This window comes from Rhinichthys klamathensis, unplaced genomic scaffold (assembly GCF_029890125.1).
Source record: "Rhinichthys klamathensis goyatoka isolate OS25496 unplaced genomic scaffold, OSU_Roscu_1.1 h1tg000368l_1, whole genome shotgun sequence".
In the NCBI taxonomy this organism is placed as follows: domain Eukaryota; kingdom Metazoa; phylum Chordata; class Actinopteri; order Cypriniformes; family Leuciscidae; genus Rhinichthys; species Rhinichthys klamathensis.
In genome coordinates, this window is record NW_026606876.1 from 859532 (window position 1) to 879996 (window position 20465).

Genomic DNA, 20465 nt, shown 5'->3' on the forward strand with positions numbered 1-20465 from the left:
TGATGTAGAGTGGGAATTAAAACGTTTTTTGCTCACCATATTATGATAAATGCATTGAGATGACTACGGGACAAATGAACAATAAATATGACAGACAATTCACAATTGCGGAAGGCACAGAAGCTGACATTGATTGGTCAAGATGTGTTTTATAGCTTCCTGGTCATGACGTCACATGCTACGGGATGACGTCCCACCATGCCATTGGACTGATTTCACGTGTGCTTCCAGAAGCAATCACGTTACATATTGTTACAACATCTGATGCAGCGTGGAGATTTCAATTGACAGAAAGTTTTATTGATTTGCTGCTTTCTTGATTTGTCGCAATGAAAGTAAAATAATACATTTTTGAATAAGCCAACTCATACAGTGTTATGAAAAAATAAGTAAACCCCTTTTTAACATGTGGGCATATCAACTTTTCACGGACAGAATTAATGGGTGAAGGTTATAATTTATTTAATAACACAAAATTGCTTTGAAACCTTTTTGTTATCTTTTATAAAAATATCTACAGAAATTGTATTGTTGTCTTTGGGAAAAATAAATACACCCTTATATTTCGTAGGTGGTATTGTCTCCTTTTGACAGAAACAACTTCTTGTTCTGCAAGTTCACATACAGCTTCAACCTTTTTACAGATGGCCTCATTTATTTACATATACATTTATTAATTTTGCAAACGCTTTTATCCAAAGCGACTTACAAATGAGGAATACAGCAAGCAATTCATCGTGAAGAGGCAAATAAACACAGGAAGTGCTCAGAATACAAAGTTTCAGACATTGCTCGGAGTAGCATAAACTAGAATAGGAAGGGATTAAAGTGAAAATGATTTTGTTTATTTTGTTTATGATGAGTTTAAATGCTCTTGGAATAGATGAGGTTTTTTTTAATATATTGTCAGGGTTTCTGCATTCTGGATGAATGCGTGGAGCTTATTCCACCAGCTGGAAACAGTGAGCAAAAATGTTCTGGAGAGTGCACTCTTGATATAATGTGAAATTATGATGACAAGTTTTCCAGACCCTGAAGCAGCAAAATAGACTCAAAACATGTCCATAACCATGCTTTAAATCTGTTCTGTATGAGGTTATTTTTCTCAAATGGAATCGTTGGTTCTGTTGATCATTGTATGATGATCTTTCAATATTTATTCCAAAACCAGACCAGTTTTTTTAGGTTTTATATATAGATTATAAAGCCTTCCCCTTTAATGATGTTCTTGCACTTGATTCTACTAATTGGTCCACTTGATTCTAATTGTAGGCCTTAACAGCTTTCAAGAAATCCTTTGGATTATTTTAAAAAAGCTTGACCTTATGCAGTAGAATCACATAGATGTTGTTATCAACAGTATAATTCTCAATCAGAGACTAAGCTCTATATGAGTTTGGTGATTCAGGTCAAATGAAGATTATGTCAAAACATAACCAACACCACCAGATCACCTTTTCTTTTTGTTCATCTGGCTATTATAACTCAGTTACAGCACCCAAACTGAATCTAATGTTAATAATTGAAGGGTCAAGAGCCCAACTAAAGCAAATACGGATCACCATAATGGTGACTTACAATGTTTGATTTTCTCTTTTGGTGATTCTACTTGTTAACATCTGTGTCTTCAATAATGGTCAATCATCACTCAATTAATCACATAATTATCTCATTGACTTTTACATTGCTTCAGTGTTCATTTAACACTCATGTTAACACTTTAACACTCTTGAGTGTGGAGCCAATTAAACTCCCAGGAGAGTTAATTTAACACTGGAGTTTTTGCTGTGCACAATGTAACGGTTACTACATGTTGTGGCATTACTGTGGCAATAAGTCCGTTTGCAAAGCCTGCGCCAAAATTGCGACTGATTTACCAAAGAAACCACAGTGAAATGTACCGAACAAACAAATAATGCCTAACTGCGACATTCACATTTTTGAAAATAAATAAATAACCACATACCTAGCATTAGGATCCTTTGGAATGTGGAATTTGTAGACCATCCAGTATTGCTCTTCTCTGCCGGAAAACTTATATACCCGTATATATCTGAGGGAGTGGCTTGCCATTCAAATCTCACCCCTGATTGTACTCCCAAGTGAGATCCCACAACGTCAGTCTTTCGATGTAATGTCTCTGTTACCTCCTTCAGAGAGCGAGGGTTACAACAGTAACCGAGACGTTTCTTGTGAATGCCCCCCAAATTCTTCATGGTTGCAACATTTTAGTTCTAATTTCGAGTTTGTTTAAAATAGGGCTGTCAAATGATTAATCGTGATTAATCAGATCCAAAATAAAAGTTTTTTTTACATAATATATGTGGGTGCACTGTGTATAATTATTTTGTATATATATATAAATACACACACATGCATGTATATTTAAGAAAAAAATATTATTTATATATAAAATATTTATATTTATATATAATATAAATTATATCTGAATCTATATACAGTATATACATGAAAATATTTCTTAAATATATACAAGCATGTGTGTGTATTTATATATATAAAATAATTATACACAGTGCACCCACATATATTATGTAAAAAAAACTTTTATTTTGGATGTGATTAATCACGATTAATCATTTGACAGCCCTAGTTTATACATGTAATTGTTATGCCTTCAAATGATATGCCATATGTAGACTACCTTGACATTTGTTTATAAGGTCCATTGTATTTTTATAGGAGGTTGATTTAAAATGAGTCTCCCACACTTTGCAGATAGGTAGTTCCACATCCCTGCATTTAACTGAGCCTTTGTGTGACTTAATTTGAATAGAAAGCTGATACAGAACATCGGAAAGCTGATATTGTATATTGATTATATCTCATGAATGTAAAATATTCATATCACATGTAATTGCATGTTGTTGTAAGGCCTGTTATGTTTTTATGTGATTCCATGATGTGTTTTGTCTTATTTAACCCTCAGGTTGTGTCCGGGTCATTCTGACCTTCTCCCGAAGATGCTAGTTAACGTTATCGCATTTTACTAAAACTTACTGACTTTGCTCACCCTGGGTATAATTACTTCCCCAAAATCGTGTTCCCTCCTACAAAAATTACTTATAAGTCTCTCATTACTCTAAATTATCACGGAATATTGGATTCAATCTTTTTTGCCAACTTGTTTTCTTTCAATTAGCACAGGTTTTGTATTTCTTTTTGGATCTGATTGATCATAGGCCTCCTTTTTCTGAGCTTTTGCACCACAAAAAAAACACACAAAAAAAAACATTATTTGTGGGTAATTTTGGCAATGGCATGTATGTAAATGTGTTTCATATCATATCATTTAATGATCTTCGTTACAAGTTATGTGTGTGTGACGTGATCTCATGACGCAGTCACATGTAACACATATCTGACACAAGTTGTGTAACTATAACACATTAGTGTGTAAAAGGTTTCAACACGTTTCTGTTTTGTCATGATTCTGCCCTCATGTCCTTGATTTTCTCTAGTCTTGAGGCAGGATCATGACAGACCCATGTTTTGTGTGCAAGCACCAGGCACGTGCACACAGACATCAAAAGGGGCTTGAGCACCTGCCCTTTTTATTTCTGGAGAGAAAGCTTCCCTGTCAAACAAATATATTTATTGAATAGTGTAGTCTATCTAAATATCAGTTCAGAAGTTCTGAAGCGATCCCTCTCTGAAGCGCCAATCAGAGTAAACGCGTCTGCTTATGGTGTGTTCACACCGAACGCGAATAGAGCGTCAAATACGCGTCTATCGCGTCTAGTTAGACGCTTGAACATTCGCTTGAGTTCAAATTTTTCAACTTGCGCGGAAGACATTCGCGGCAAACACGTCGCCCAATTCGCGTCATTCGCAACGCCCAGCGCGAATGATGCATCTATTCGCGTCTTTGCATTGACTTTGTATGTAATCTACTAGCGCAAATAATTAAATTCGCGTTCGGTGTGAACACACCCGCTGCGCTGCCGTTTGGACTTTGAGCCGAGCGGATTTCTGTAAGGCGCGTGCGGTTCAAATGAGTTTCGTTCCGCTTTTGGCACATAGGCCTAAACATTATCGAACTCGATATTGATATCGAGTTTTGACGATATTGACTCGAACTTGATATCGTTTTATCGAGAAAAATTATATCGCGATAATGAATGAATGAGCATATCAATTTACGGACGTTTTTATGACTTTTATGGCCTAAAATTTTTATTATTAAAGTTAATGACTTACATACATCAAGAGTCTTTCCCCCTGAAATGTAGAAATCTAAATTGGTGAATTTAGAAGAATTCTACAGATACAAACAGATGGAGGATAGTAGGTTTATTACAAACTCCATCTAAATGTGGATTTTGAAGGTTTTATTTGATGATGATGATGATGATGATGATGATACAGTCGTCCCTCAAATGTGAAACTAAGTCCATGTCACCATCAGGTGTATCAAATATATAGGCCTACTTGATTGAAACTAGTAGCATAGAAAACATGCACATTGTGGCATATGCTGCTTTATTAACATATGATTACTAAGTAGACCATGGTTTCTGTGTGAACTGATTATTTTGTAGACATCTTTTGAAAATGAAACAATTGCGTGAGTTTGAGGAAGATACAATTAATTAACTTTAATACATTTTTTTAAAAAGTCAGAGTTGTGTTACATATACTTTTTTGTTTAAAAACGTAATTATGAGAAGTGCCCTTTTTTCACTTGAGCCCCTGCCCCTCAAAATGTCTGTGCACGTCCCTGGCAAGCACATGGCCTTTTGTTTGGGCCATGTGCTTGTGTTGTCTCGTTACTTAACCCCGCCCCCTTGTTCTCCTCGTTAGTCATTATTGTTTCAACTGTGTCACCTGCTGTCATTATCAGTTTCTCCCATTTAATCCCCTTGTGTTTGCTGTCCTGTGCCGGTTCATTATCTTACCTTTATCATTTCTTGTGAGTATCCTGTCAAGTGTATTGTCTAGAAAAAGTTCTGATTCCGTATTTAGTGATGGCAAAATGAGGCTTCCTGAACCACGGAGACCTCGCAGCCCATTGCTTCACCCAAAGGTTCATTACTTGAAGCTTCATTCAGCATTGCTCACTAGTGACACCTAGCTACTGTACAAAGAAGTAACAGACAAATTAACTCATTCTGAACCAATGACCTGAGCAGACTGATATTCTTATAAAATCCAAAGCAATCCAAATAATGTTATCTGCAGTCCGTAGCTTTTCCTCTTTGTCGCCATCTCTCTGTTCGAAATCTGTAACTGCAGTGATTCGCGGAATTATCATCTTTACGTGGGTTGTAAATCGGCATGAAACAGCGCGGATGAACACAGTGCTTTGAGGCGAGTGCTGCTGTCAGTCACCGCGCTGTGTGGATACTGGCATACAGAATCACAGATTCACTTTTTGAAAGTTTGACCAACATAAGAATTTTCATAAGAAAATGTCTTCTGAACAAGTAAGTAACATCCATTTTTGTTCTGACCAACTAAGGGGGAAAAAGCATTCGACATGATAAGCTTCGTTAGATTTAATCAACGCGATTTACAGCAACCGTGCAAATTATAGCCTACTTTGTCCTCAAATTTATTCATGTTAACAACATCAGCATTGCGTGACTAATGTTACATTTAATGTGTTTTATGGTTAGCAGACCTGTGTAGTTCAGAATTCATATTCTCCATAATAGCAAAACGAGAAAGGCACAACAAAGGAAACTCCATAACTGTGTGAATTAAGAAAACGTACTGTTACACGATTGAACTATTGAAATGTCTTACTTGTTCAGCAGAAAAAAGCCGTCTCTTCTTCCGTTTTGAACCCCTTCAAAACACGGAGTTCACGCACTTTTCAAAAGCCCCGCCGATGTTTAAATCCTTGTGTTCGCATGAGACGGTTTCTTTCTCTTTCTCTAGCCACCTTAAATCCGAAGTACGAAGTCTTTTGGGTTTTATAACTGCTGAATCTCCAGTTGACACTGATGATTGTTGTTTGGATCTTTCTGGATGCCATAAGTTTAATTATGTAAAGTGCTGCGAGAAAAGCCTATACATCTAAACATCTCGTCACGCGCAGTATAGCCGGCTAGCCGAAACTCCTTCTTTATGTGTACGGGTGTGACGTAATGACTCAAAGACATGCTCGAATTTCCCGCGGAAACCCACCAGTACCACTGGAATTAAAATCATTATTACAAGCTAACCGTTTTTAATCTAGCTATGGCAAGCAGATAGTTTTGACCACTGGCAGAATACGTTTTTTTTAATATAATTATTTTGGATTATTTATAACTTAAAAAAGTTACGGACTGGAGCTTTAATATAGCAAGACTATAGCTACTATAATTATTAATAACAATATACTATAAGTATTCTAACCTGATACAATGTAATAATATACAGAACACATATGACACAATAACAACAATGCCAATGATATTTCTCTGACTCTCTGACACTACTACAACTGCTTCTACTCCTGACAACACCCAGAAGGTGGCGCGAGTTTCGAACCCCTTTTCTCCGGAAGCGACACTCAGACCCAGAGCCATGGCTCTGCTCAGACCGAACCGATTTTCACACAAACCGAGGCCTCGTTTGTCATTAGTCACGTGATTTTCACGTTAAAGTCACTGTAAAGTCAAAATTAAGTATGTGTTCTGAGTTTGTCACACCACAGAAAAGTGTGTTATTAGCCACCCAGCCAAATTTGAATGATAAAAAAAAGCCTGGCAAGTACATAAAATAAGCTATCGAAATCTTGAAAAAATGAGCAGTATTATCTGCTCTCAAACGCTGGGGGCGTGTCCGCTGTGGGGGCGTGTCCACTGGCTGCGCTGAAACCACGCCCACTCGCGGGAAAGCTGCCGACATCGGTGATATTAGGTGGTACTGCTTTCGGGATGGGGAGATGAAGGCCGAGGCGGGAGATAGTCGGTTCGGCCCCATTCACCAGTAAAAGCGGATTATCAGTGAATCCCAGTTGTCTCCGACGAAAGATTATAAAACTATCCGTGTAAAATGATCGGTACAGAGGCGGGTGTTGGCTGTGATCCTCAGCTCTCCATCAAGGTTGGCTCTTCACAAAATTAATCCACTTCTTCTTGATGTGATCGTTTTTAGGAAATTTAAATAAAGACACCGATCTGTTTTGTACATGATCGTATCCAGGGTAGTAGCCTAAGCATTTCCGTGTCGAAGGCATAGCTAGCTAGCAAACTGTAGGCTGTAGTAACTACTGACAGTAATTCGCGATTGAGCGGCGAACTGATGCGAATGTGCTCTATTGTTAGGGGAGGGGCCAGCTTCAGGGGCTCCAGTGCGTCATCAAGTAGGGGCGTGTCCAGGAGCTCAGCGGCTCCAGTGCGTCATCAAGTAGGGGCGTGTCCAGGAGCTCAGGGGCTCCAGTGCGTCATCAAGTAGGGGCGTGTCCAGGAGCTCAGCGGCTCCATTGCGTCATCGAGCCCCGTTTTAGCCCCGCCCAAAAAAATCCGGAAAATAGCAATGGTGAAAAACTGTTTAACGGTCTAACTCCACAATTCAGTACTTCACAGTTCACAGTCTTTGTAATATGTTTAATCAATACATTTCTAACATTTATAATGGGTTTAGAATTTTTTTTTAGATTTGCCTTTACAGGGACTTTAACAACACAAGCCTCGAATCACGGCTTCATCTGGGACGCACATTTTTCTCGACAAGCTCCGACGCCTCGGTTCAAATGTCACATCACTATCCGTATTTGCTGTTTGTTTATCATCTAGTTATCTGCCTATGGAATTATTCTTGTGCCGATAAAAATGAACGTAACTTTTCAAGAAATCAATGAAAATATAAATTGAAACTGAATAAAATATCTTTGAAACTGAAAAAGAATGAATCGCAGGCAATTTTTTTGACTTTGTTTTTAATACACTGCATGTTTTGCTAACTATTCCTCATATTTCTTTTACTGATCTAAACTTACAAATGCGCTTCCAGAGTTTTCGTTTACGCTTCTGAAGTTTTCATTTACGCTTCTGAAGTTTTCGTTTACACTCCCTGAGTTTTCGTTCGCTGTTCTGACACAATTCTCTCGTGGGGGCGGGGCTAGTAGCAGTGTGTTCTCATTGGCTACTTAGTTTTTGATTGACAGCTTCTTGACCTGGAAGTGAAGACGTCAGTGTTGCGTTTACATGTGTGGATGTGAGCGTCTGTAAGCGCAGCTTTCTATTTCATTTAGGTGATATTAAGTTTATATCTGTATTAATATACTGCTACACTATATTGTTGAGATGATTTCTTATAGAAGAAATAGTACAGACAAATGATATAATTTGTCATCGTCGATATCAGAATACTGGATAGCCTACTCATGGTAAGTCAGATTTTTTTTTTATTTTATTTTTTTTATTAATTAATACTAAACTAATACTATTTATAATACAGTACTTGCTTTTTCAGGTGGAGAGGCATATTAGAGCTCAGTGAGAGCCCATAACATTATACAGCAGTGTCGTCTTGATTTAATTGGTAAGTTAGCCCGATCATTACATGACTTGTTTATCTAACGTTACATACGGTTACATTACAGTCTTCGATTAGATCATATTTCCCCCCTGCCACCCCAAACAACATTGGGCTAGAGTACTGTACAGCATCTGTACTGTAGCCTACAGTACAAAAAGTACTGTATCAGAAAATGACCGATGCCATTGGACCAGAGCGCTGTCAATCACTGCCCGATTCAACTTTAGCAATGTAAAGCCAATTGCTGATTAATTTGCGATGCAGAGTTTTTAAAAGAGGAGAGACAGGACTTGACCACATTTCACGTCTCTATTCATAATATGTAAACACTCAATTATTTTGAAGTATCACCCTGGGCGCAATATTTATTATGCAAAATGCAACAAAATGCTTTTTCTGTGTCCATATTTGAGCAATAATAATGCAAAAAATGTTGAATTTTTAATAGTCTTTAATAATAAATATACACTCACCGGCCACTTTATTAGGTACACCTGTCCAACTGCTCGTTAACACTTAATTTCTAAGCAGCCAATCACATGGTGGCAACTCAGTGCATTTAGGCATGTAGACATGGTCAAGACAATCTCCTGCAGTTCAAACCAAGCATCAGTATGGGGAAGAAAGTTGATTTGAGTGACTTTGAACGTGGCATGATTGTTGGTGCCAGAAGGGCTGGTCTGAGTATTTCAGAAACTGCTAATCTACTGGGATTTTCACGCACAACCATCTCTAGGGTTTACAGAGAATGGTCCGAAAAAGAAAAAACATCCAGTGAGCGGCAGTTCTGTGGGCGGAAATGCCTTGTTGATGCCAGAGGTCAGAGGAGAATGGCCAGACTGGTTCGAGCTGATAGAAGGGCAACAGTGACTGAAATAACCACTCGTTACAACCGAGGTATGCAGCAAAGCATTTGTGAAGCCACAACACGCACAACCTTGAGGCGGATGGGCTACAACAGCAGAAGACTCCACCGGGTACCACTCATCTCCACTACAAATAGGAAAAAGAGGCTACAATTTGCAAGAGCTCACCAAAATTGAACAGTTGAAGACTGGAAAAATGTTGCCTGGTCTGATGAGTCTCGATTTCTGTTGAGACATTCAGATGGTAGAGTCAGAATTTGGCGTAAACAGACTGAGAACATGGATCCATCATGCCTTCACTGTGCAGGCTGGTGGTGGTGGTGTAATGGTGTGGGGGATGTTTTCCTGGCACACTTTAGGCCCCTTAGTGCCAATTGGGCATCGTTTAAATGCCACGGCCTACCTGAGCATTGTTTCTGACCATGTCCATCCCTTTATGGCCACCATGTACCCATCCTCTGATGGCTACTTCCACCATGTCACAAAGCTCTAATCATTTCAAATTGGTTTCTTGAACATGACAATGAGTTCACTGTACTAAAATGGCCTCCACAGTCACCAGATCTCAACCCAATAGAGCATCTTTGGGATGTGGTGGAACGGGAGATTCGCATCATGGATGTGCAGCCGACAAATCTGCGGCAACTGTGTGATGCCATCATGTCAATATGGACCAAACTCCCTGAGGAATGCTTCCAGCACCTTGTTGAATCTATGCCACGAAGAATTGAGGCAGTTCTGAAGGCAAAAGGGGGTCCAACCCGTTACTAGCATGGGGTACCTAATAAAGTGGCCGATGAGTGTATGTCCAAATGCAAAACCTAATACATGCAAGTAATTATGACTGAAAACATCCAGCAACTAGGGAATACACAGCCATGGGAGCCCGTTCTCATCCCAAGGCGTAATATACTGACTCTTTTGCCAAAGCGTCTATATCCAACGCACATGGCACCCTTTAGCATCATATGAGACGCAGATATATGGCGCCTCCTAGTGGTCTAACCCTAACACTACCCCAGACCTAAACCTACCCAAAACCGAAGCGTGTTATATTGACGCTAAAGGGTGCCATATGCGTTGGATATAGACGCTTTGGCAAAAGAGTCAAAATATTACGCTTTGGGATGAGAATGCGTTGGCCATGGATAAATGTTTATAGGGCTATACAGCCATCTACTGGTTACACAACAGTATTACAGATGATAAATGGTGCATGACTCGGAGGTAAATATGTAGTACTGTAAAATCCCTTAAAACATTTATATAATTTGTTTGAAATATATTATTTTAAGTCTGCAACTTGTTACTGCATGTGGGAGTTCAAAGCAGTTTGTATTGTTAGATTATAATACATTTCCTTTCTCATTTTCCAGGGAGTTGAGCAACTTTTCCATAAACAAAATCCTGATGCTGACACAGAGGATGGAGTGATAGTACCAGAGATCAACTGTCTCCATCAGACAATAATCTTACTTTGTTCAGACATTTCACCTTTGAATGACTAGGATCCTGATCTTCAAACACCTGATGTATTTTATTTTAATATTATAAAATAAATAGCAAATATTTTAATTTATTTGGAGCTCTAGATTAAAACAAACACAAGTACACAAGAGGTTGCAGTTTATTCTTATTAGTCAATGCTGATCATGGATTAGCATACCAACAGCATATGAATGGGATAGTTCACCCAAAAATAAAATTCTCACTTATTTTACTCACCCTCATGCTGTCCCAGATGCATTTTACTTTCTTTCTACAGATAAATACGAATTAAGATTTTAAGGAAAGTAATCCATCTCTGCGAGTCCTAAAGATGCTTTAAAAACCACACACAGTGACCGTGATGTCCATGCGACCTCAGTGGATGAATCAATGCCTTCTGAAGTGAAACAATAGGATAAGAAAAATACTAATAATGTAAACTGTTTTAACTATTAAAAATCACTTCCGACCAACTGTCATACATGGGTTACAATCCACTTGTCTTATGGACTCACAGAGATGGGTTATTTCCTTAAAAATCTTTGTAATTATGCATTTTGTATGTATATTATGAGAATACTGTGCATTACATGTATAGTATGCAGTTAATGTTTTGTGGCTTCTGGTCTTTCCTGTCACAACATAATCGCATCCAAGACTTTCACTTTGATACTTGTGTATATGCTGTAGTGACAATAAAGAATGTAAATTTATTTGATTTTTTATTTTAATTCATTTAACTGATTTTATAAGTCATAATTGAACCTGTTGATGATTGTTTAAATATATTTACAATTTTAAATGTTAGAAGATAATATTAACTAAATGAAATAAATAAAATTATCAGCATGATTAAAAAAATGGCAACAAAAATATTCTTTGTATGAAATATGTAATGAAATGCCCTTTGAGGTCTGTATCATCTGACAGCAAGCCACGATTGTAATTTTCATAGTTTAAATTCCTCTTATTTAAGTGATCATACATTTTGATGGTGTAAATGCATATGGTAACAATGAGAAATTTGATGGCCATGGTTGCCAACCTTGATTACCTGGTTGAAGTGAAACTTTCTTGACGGCTGAATATATCACACACGTATACTAATAGGCTATTCTCTTTAAATTGTAATAGCACAACCTAATCAGAGCCTAACATGCAAAAGAATCATCAGGAATAAACAAATATTCTCCTAAAACATTGGACACAATATTTTAAGTAGGCATATACAGTAGGCCTACTTTGATGTAGAATTACACCTGAATAGACTGAAGAGATCTCTTGCGCTCCTAAAAGTTTCTGTTGACAAAGTAGTAGCAGCAGCAGCAGGTAAATACAGATAAAATTCAAAAACAAACATAACTTAATATTACTAAAATTAAATAGAAAGCTGCGCTTACAGACGCTCACATCCACACAAGTAAACGCAACACTGACGTCTTCACTTCCAGGTCAAGAAGCTGTCAATCAAAAACTCAGTAGCCAATGAGAACACACTGCTACTAGCCCCGCCCCCACGAGAGAATTGTGTCAGAACAGCGAACGAAAACTTCAGAAGCGTAAATGAAAACTTCAGAAGCGTAAATGAAAACTTCAGAAGCGTAAATGAAAACTCTGGAAGCGCATTTGTAAGTTTAGATCAGTAAAAGAAATATGAGGAATAGTTAGCAAAACATGCAGTGTATTAAAAACAAAGTAAAAAAAATTGCCTGCGATTCATTATTTTTCAGTTTCAAAAATAATTTATTCAATTTATATTTATATTTTCATTAGTTTCTTGAAAAGTTACGTTCATTTTTATCGGCACAAAAATAATTCCATATCTGCCAAGTCTCAGTCTAGTTTAGTCACTCCTTGTCCTGTCCATGTTTTGCCCCCTCGTGTGTTTTGTTTTCCCTAGTTTTGTCCTTAACTGTCAAGCATCCTGTCTGCGCTTGGGTTCATCTCTGTAATTCATAACATGTTTAAGAGGAATAACACATTAGTTGTGTTAAAGTAACACAAAATGTGTAGTCTTTATATAAACACAGAGATGTGTTAAGAAACGACACAGGTTGTGTGTTAAATTTGACACAACATGTGTTGTCCCTGAGCACACACACACACACACGTATGTGTTGTTTTCAACACATCATTTTTTTAAGAGCGCGCCGACACACACCATCAATGTGCATTGTATGCAGTGTTTGCTATGTTCTCAAACAAACAGGCCAGTGTAAATAAAAGTTATTTATATACAATATTTTGTCAGTTGCTACATTTTAATTTTAGTGCAAAATCGGTTGACATTGACAAAATCGGTTAACTGTTCTCTCTTCGTGACTTCACTCAAAAGCAGCATTATCAATCAGGGGTTGAAGTGTGAATATCTGAATAATGTACAGTACACTGCAAACAGAGATGTGTTAAAAATGACACGTGTAGAATTTCAACACATGTGGTGAGTGTGTTCAGGGACTATTTTAACACAGAAATTGTGTAGATAACTTTACACACAAAGGTGTGATATCAATACTTTTTACACATAAAGCGTGTGAGACAATTTAACACTTAAATATGTCATTTCAAAACATTAAGTGCTGATTGTAGCTGAAAATGACCAGAAACGACTAATAATAATGTGTTAACATTACCAAGCATATGTACGGTAATCATAAAAAAAAGCCATTTAATGAGTGCAAAGTACAACAAAAGCTACTGCACTAACTGTAGCAGGATATACAGTGATAAGAGTAATATCAGAAGCATGAACATATTAAAAGATAAAATCACAGTTATGACAAATGGATGACATCATAAGATAAAGCCTAACAGTCTACACCCGACCTTTCAAGTAGTCTAACTTCCTCTAGCAGTGGTTCCAAAATCCATATACCTCTCTGTCCATAGAATTAAACAAAAGACATACGTGAATATTTGAACGTGAAGAACTATATTGCGCTGGCAGATTTTTTAAACTAAAATAAACAGCACCCATTTTATGGATTTAAGTTTTGGAGCCTAAAGGGTTAGTTGTTTCCAGGTCATCAAAATACAACTGTATTTGGATTGCTTGAGGACATGTTCCAAACAATGGGTGAGATGTAAAATGAGTCCCATCACAATAATTGTGCACTTTCCCTTCGGTTTGCTTCTTACCCTGAAGGTAAACTTTTTGCATCTGGTCATTACTGAACAGAAATTTAATAGTCTCAATTACTGACACATATTGACACGTGTCTGCTGCCAAAACTTGTTTTAATTGTCCCTGTTTTCTTGCTGTGTCTGTCCTATGACCAATAAAGATTGAATCCCTGATCAATGTGACTGGTTAGGCTGAACCAATAATTTCAAAGTTAACCTTAAAGGGATAGTTCACTTTGAAATTAATTTTGATATGTTTTAGCTTACCTCAAGGGCATCCAAGATGTAGGTGTCTTTGTTTCCGCAGTAGTTTCAATTTTGATATTTTTAGGTCAAACCGTTCTTGTCTGTCAGTCATATAATGCAGGTCTATGGTCACCACCTCAAAGAGCAGCACAGAGAAGTCCAAATTAAACATGATTTAATGACTCGTAAATGTAAGCACACATTGATGGCCTAAGGCCCCGTTTACACGAGAACGATTCCGGGTGAAAACGTAAAAATATTTTATCGGATGTGCCTTTCGTTTACACGGGAACGGCGTTTTGGGGGCTTAAAAACGCAAAAAAGTGAAACCACCCTCCAGAGTGGAAATCTTAAAAACGCTCCACCGTCGCGTTCCCGTCTAAACGGTAAAAACGCAAACCTGCTCACGGTGGCTCTCGTCGCGTACGCGTTTACGTCACATGCATGCGCCAGTACAGGAAAATAACAACCAACATGTCAGATTATTTCCATACGTCGGACCTTCAAGTTGCCCTAGCAGCTCTGAAAAACATACTAGAGTCTTTTCAGCAGTTGTACAAAATATTCTAAGATATTGGTGTTGTTGTGTGGCAGTGCTTCACATTGCCACCTAGCCGCCTGGAGTGCATACTACATCGAATTTCACACACTTTTGCGTCACCATATGCACGCGGATTTCCCAACCATAACGCTCGTCTAAACGCAGAATAAAAAGTGATAACGCAACGCCACTTTTGCATTTTCTCTTCAGATCGTTTCCGTGTAAACATAGCCTTAGACACGATGCTCTTTGAGGTGGTGACCATAGACCTGCATTATATGACTGACAGACAAGAACGGTTTGACCTAAAAATATCAAAATTGAAACTACTGCGGACACAAAGACACCTACATCTTGGATGCCCTTTAGGTAAGCTAAAACATATAAACAAATAATTTCAAAGTGAACTATCCCTTTAAGTATACCCCCATCATGATGTTACCGTTGGAAATGTTTCCCCAATCATGAGTCCCCAGACTATATTTACAAAGTAAATGAGTCTGGTTTTAACAGCAAACACTGACCACTATCATGGTGCCTTTAAATGAAACTCAATAAATCATCTTCATCGAAACCTCTGTTCATTCACAATAACACCTTCTGTAGACGCATGATACAAGTCAAACTAGTTAGTAATAAGTGAAGCTGGTAATGCTGTTTGTGGAGTTGTTCAATCCTCCTCTGAGATCTTGAGAGATTTAAACATTTTATCTTCAGTTGATTTCATCTAATGTTGTGGTTGGAAGTCAGTTGTAGTTCTTGTGTTTCTCTGTCCTTCAGTGATGTTAACAGCAGGTGTTCATCACTAATGCTCAACAATCACTTAATTAATCACTTAATTAATCACTTAATTTCTTGACTGCAATGTCTACTTTTAGTGAACTCAACTGAAATTATTTCAGAGTACTCATAACTATTGTTTTTCATTAACTTAAATGAATTGAGGCTATCGGTTTCCTCAAATGAAATGAGTTAGCTTAACTCATTGGATTTGACTTTGTGTGTGATATTGTGAGCTAGCAGTAACAGCAAGTGCTCTGAGTTCATTTAAAGTTTGTCATTTATACCTTTATGGCCCATCAACACTTCCAACACTGGCTATAAATAACCTGATACTAAATGCATGGCGCACTGTTATTTTGTCTGGCCTCATTAACGCTAACGTTAACTTAAGATAATAATGTTGACATGCATTTAACTTATGAATTAACATTAGCTTACATTGCCCAGTCGGTTAATATCTAGGGTGACTAACTGTGGCTAAACTAACATTAGCATTCCTTAACATGCAACATCATTCTAGCAATGTGAAACAAATAACCTACGGAGAGCCATTTATTGCCAAATAACGTTCAATATTGAAATATGGTTCTGTACCCTCACCACTGCCTTTTCAAAACTCGATGTATGCCAACAGTTAACGTTAATGCAACTTTAAAGATATCTCTATGTTCACACAAGCTAGCTAGGAGACTAAGTTAGCTTCTACTGATTAACTTAACGTTACACCGTTAACGTTAATTCTAACCATGAGCCAGTTAACATTAGACTCGTTACAACTTAGCTTATACATATGTGAAGATTTTTTATTATTATTATCAGCTCGGCGAGAAATTTAAATGCCACAAAATAATACAAAAATACTTACATCGGTCTCCATGTCTGACTGCATCTTCCAAGTCTGACTGCATATAATATAAAATAGGTAAGAATATATTTGTTTTCGTCATGATTTTTATTAATTGTAGAGCGTTTCATATCTACCAGATAAAATATGTGTATTTATTTCCTCTGCCAACACAAATGTTTTCCCATCAGTAAATAATACATGTATGGTGTCAATTTATCCAGAGCGGTGGGGGGGATTACACTTTGTGTGCTAAAATCTACACAACGTGTCAAAATGCTATCTACACCGTCACATGTGTTGTTTTTTGACACATCTCTTTTTGCAGTGTACAGTGAGTCTGTCCAGTCACTGAGCTTGAAACATTGTCTTGTTCTTTGTGTGCACGTGCATTCTGTACTCGACTATTGATTAAATGGTTAATAATTTTACATCTGCCCCTTTCGCTTTATTTTTAAAATAACATCTGAGTATGTAATTACCTGACGCAATCTGTGTGTTAAAATGACTTGCACGTGTATTGGGTTAAATTTGACACAATATGTGTTGTCCTTGAGCACACTCACTACGTGCGTTACTGACACAACATGTGTCATTTACAGAGGAGATTTAAAGGCTCAGTTATCTTCTAAACAGAAAAAGGAAACAAACACAACAAACTGTACAACTGTACACTTGATGCAAAATAAACCTCTGCAATGCCATAAAGATTCCTGTGCGCCTCCAGAAAACATAACTGTATACACTATAGTTAGGGAGAAGGGAAGTTATTTGTTGTTTGTTTTTCTTTCTTTTCTTTAATCTTAGGTAATGTTCATTCCCCTTCAGGTTTTGTTTTTCTTTTGTTCGGGTCCTCCTCCCGAGGTAGTATTTTTCTTTTCTTCTATTTTTAATAAGAAAATAAAAGGCAAACACGCAGCTTTGAACTGAAAAATCAACATTTGGTTTTGTGATTGTGGGGCTGGAGATCCTCAATGTCTCTCCATATGTTTGTTGTTCGCTCTTCCCTGTTTCCCTGGACTAGGGGAGGACGCAACAATACTCTGCCTGTATAACCGGAGGAGAGCTGCCCTCCCATTGCCTGTTTGTTCATTAACCCTTGTGCATCAATTTAAAAAAAAGTTACTCACAGGTACATTGAGGACAAACATGCGTGTCAAAAAACGGTTATAAAAATTATGTATGACTTAAGTTTGGTATTATTTTAAAGAAGACCCTTGGCAGATTATTGCTGAAGTAAAAAATAAATAAATAATAAATCCAGAAAACGTTATATAGGTTTAAGTTTATGAAAATTATTTATGAACATTATTTTATATAAAATATATATTCTATGAAACAAGTTGAACTCTAAAATGGCTAGAAAAATCAAAGCCATGAATCTAAAGATGTTGTGATCCAAATTTGAGGGTGATATCTCAAAAAATGACAGGGACAGATTTTCCCCATTGCTCCACTGGTCAGTGATTGGATTTGTTATGTGCAGTTGAGTTTTTCTCTCTCACTATTACAAACACACACATATTTTTTTATAACACGCTAACCACACTCTGACATCCATACAAACACACCCACACAAATACCATTGCATAATTTATCCAGTTGACTATAATATGCCGAAGCAGAAAACGGGAATAAAGCGAGAATTTGTTTTATAGGCCAAACCTGGAAAAATGGCACCATCTGATAAAAAATAGTCAAAATTTAAATTTTGAAGCCTTGCCAACAGAATGAAAGCCTCTTAACAAAGATTGCATCATTTTATAGTTAAATGGCCCTGGGATTAAAAAGTGCAGTTTTAATGGGCTTTAATGGGGACATTTTTGTCCAAAAGGTGCTGAGAGGGAGTATTTTGTGTACCAAGTGCAAAAAAAGGTTTTTCAAAGTAAATGGGGTGAAATAGTAAAATTACAATAAAAATGCACACCTGTGCCAAATTTTATGCAGTTAGCATTAACACAGGCAAAGTGATACAAAAAAAAAACTGAAAAGGACAAAAATGTCCATAAGGAGTCACAATCCAACATCAGATGGAGTTTATTGTGTCTTTGGATACTGTTTACTACCATTTAACATATACATTTGGCACAAACATTTATGTTTAAAAAATACCAGCATGTAATTACAGCTGTAAATTATTTCTGTAATCACATCTATACACTGTTGACCCCTTAAACCGACCCACACCACTAAACCTGTCCCGAACCGTACTCGTATCTCCTCCATAGCAGCACAAAAACACAATAAGGACATTTTACCAAACTATTTTTTAAATGTAAATAGTCATTAAAGACACCTAATATAACCTGTCAACAGGTATTTATGTCTTTTGTCTATATGGATCAACTTTCAGTTACATTTTCAGTTAAACTGCTTAGAGATGGGCAATATAACCAACATCTTAAACCCTGTCATTTATTTCTGCCATTTACCGTGACAATGACTTTATTTTTTTATATTTATTTATTTTTTGTCATCAACAATGAATAAAAGAAAACCTTGGGACATTGAAATAAGGTTTCATTTCTTCCCTTCTAATGTAGGGTAGACTGGGTACAGTTGAGACACTTTTTGCGTTTTGATTTTTCACACAAAAATAGATGCTGAAAAGACGTGAATTTCCACATGATATGCCACATGACATTTCATGAGCTTGTAGACTAAGATATTATCATTCAATATTACTCATAAGTAGTTTATATTTTCCACAATTAGCTCATAAAAATAAGGTGCTTTTTGTCTCAACTTTGTCTCAACTGTACCCATATGTTGAGACAGTACCATGGTACAGTTGAGACACCCATTTTTAATGATGTAAAGGTAACTAATCGTTCATTGAAAATATAATAAATAAAGACAAATAAAAAAAAATAACAATTGGGCAACATGTTTGTTTATTCATCCATTCAAATTAATTAATGTTATTTAAATTAGCACTGGTTAAATTTTATAAAACAGAAACCATATATTTTATATATTCATTAATAATACACAGTTTAATTATCACAAATACCAAATTTTTATTTCATTTGCAGCTTATGCTGGCTAATTATGACATTTAACCTGTTATCATAACACTGAACAACTAAACAGTGTGTTTCCTAATAGAACTCTATCGCGGGTACAGTTAAGACAGTGTGTCTCAACTGTACCCTGATGGCCACCTCGCGCATTTCTCTAGATTTTGCAATGACCATGCCTGAAACAATCCCATGAAATATGCCCGTTTTTAGGGCACAGAATAACGTTTGTGATTATACCAGTTACGTTTAACAGTCACATAAGGATAATAAGCTATTCATTGTGGAGTGTGCATGGTGAAGTGAACGTCTTACCTTAAAAAAAAAACTTTTGCCGATATCTTCGGAGCGGAGATGCGTCCATTGATCAAATTTCCCACGATCAAAGAGGACACTAATACGCATGTGCACAGCAAAAATCACAACTTGTGCTGGCTGCGCACGCAAGTTATTTAAGGTGTCTCAACTGTACCCAGTCTACCCCTATGTGACAGAATACATTTAATACAATAAATCTCTAAATCTAAATAGTGTAATTAAATAACACATTACATAAATATGACATTTGTTTGTGTAATTTAATATAGTTATATTAATTTTGTTAACTTATAGCCTACTCTAAATAAAAGTGATTGATGATAACTAAGGATTTCAAGTAGCCACTACTACTGTAATCTTGATTACCTCCACTATGTTTGATGATAATACAGTGTAATCGGTTTAATGTCACCTTGTGTAAAACTTGTGTAAAAGACGTGTTTCCACACACACTGTTCCAGTGCCGTCCCCTGACTGAGTGCTTGTGATGTGGCGGTTTGTGGTTTGAAGCTGAAAGGATTCACACATCTCAAATGCGTCACAGAAACTGCAACGTTGCAACGGCAGAAACAGACAAACACTGAAAAGCAGAAATACAGAACATAGCTGCATGCCTATCGTTTATTTCAACAAAATAAACTGATTAATTCAATGTGTTTAGTTGCATTTCCTTTCAAATGGTTCAAAACAAATACAAGTCTCCCATTACTGGTATTTGTCCAGTTGCAGAGTGCCCTCTT

At 36.9% G+C, this 20465-nt stretch overlaps 1 long non-coding RNA gene across 1 annotated transcript; it reads left to right on the forward strand.

Annotated features, from left to right (window-relative positions):
• The first annotated feature begins 8368 nt into the window (after window positions 1-8368).
• Window positions 8369-11324, forward strand: LOC130069449 (uncharacterized). The gene is made up of 2 exons (XR_008803762.1): window positions 8369-8499; window positions 10739-11324. It is a non-coding gene; the product is annotated as an uncharacterized LOC130069449 (long non-coding RNA).
• The last annotated feature ends 9141 nt before the right edge of the window (window positions 11325-20465 follow it).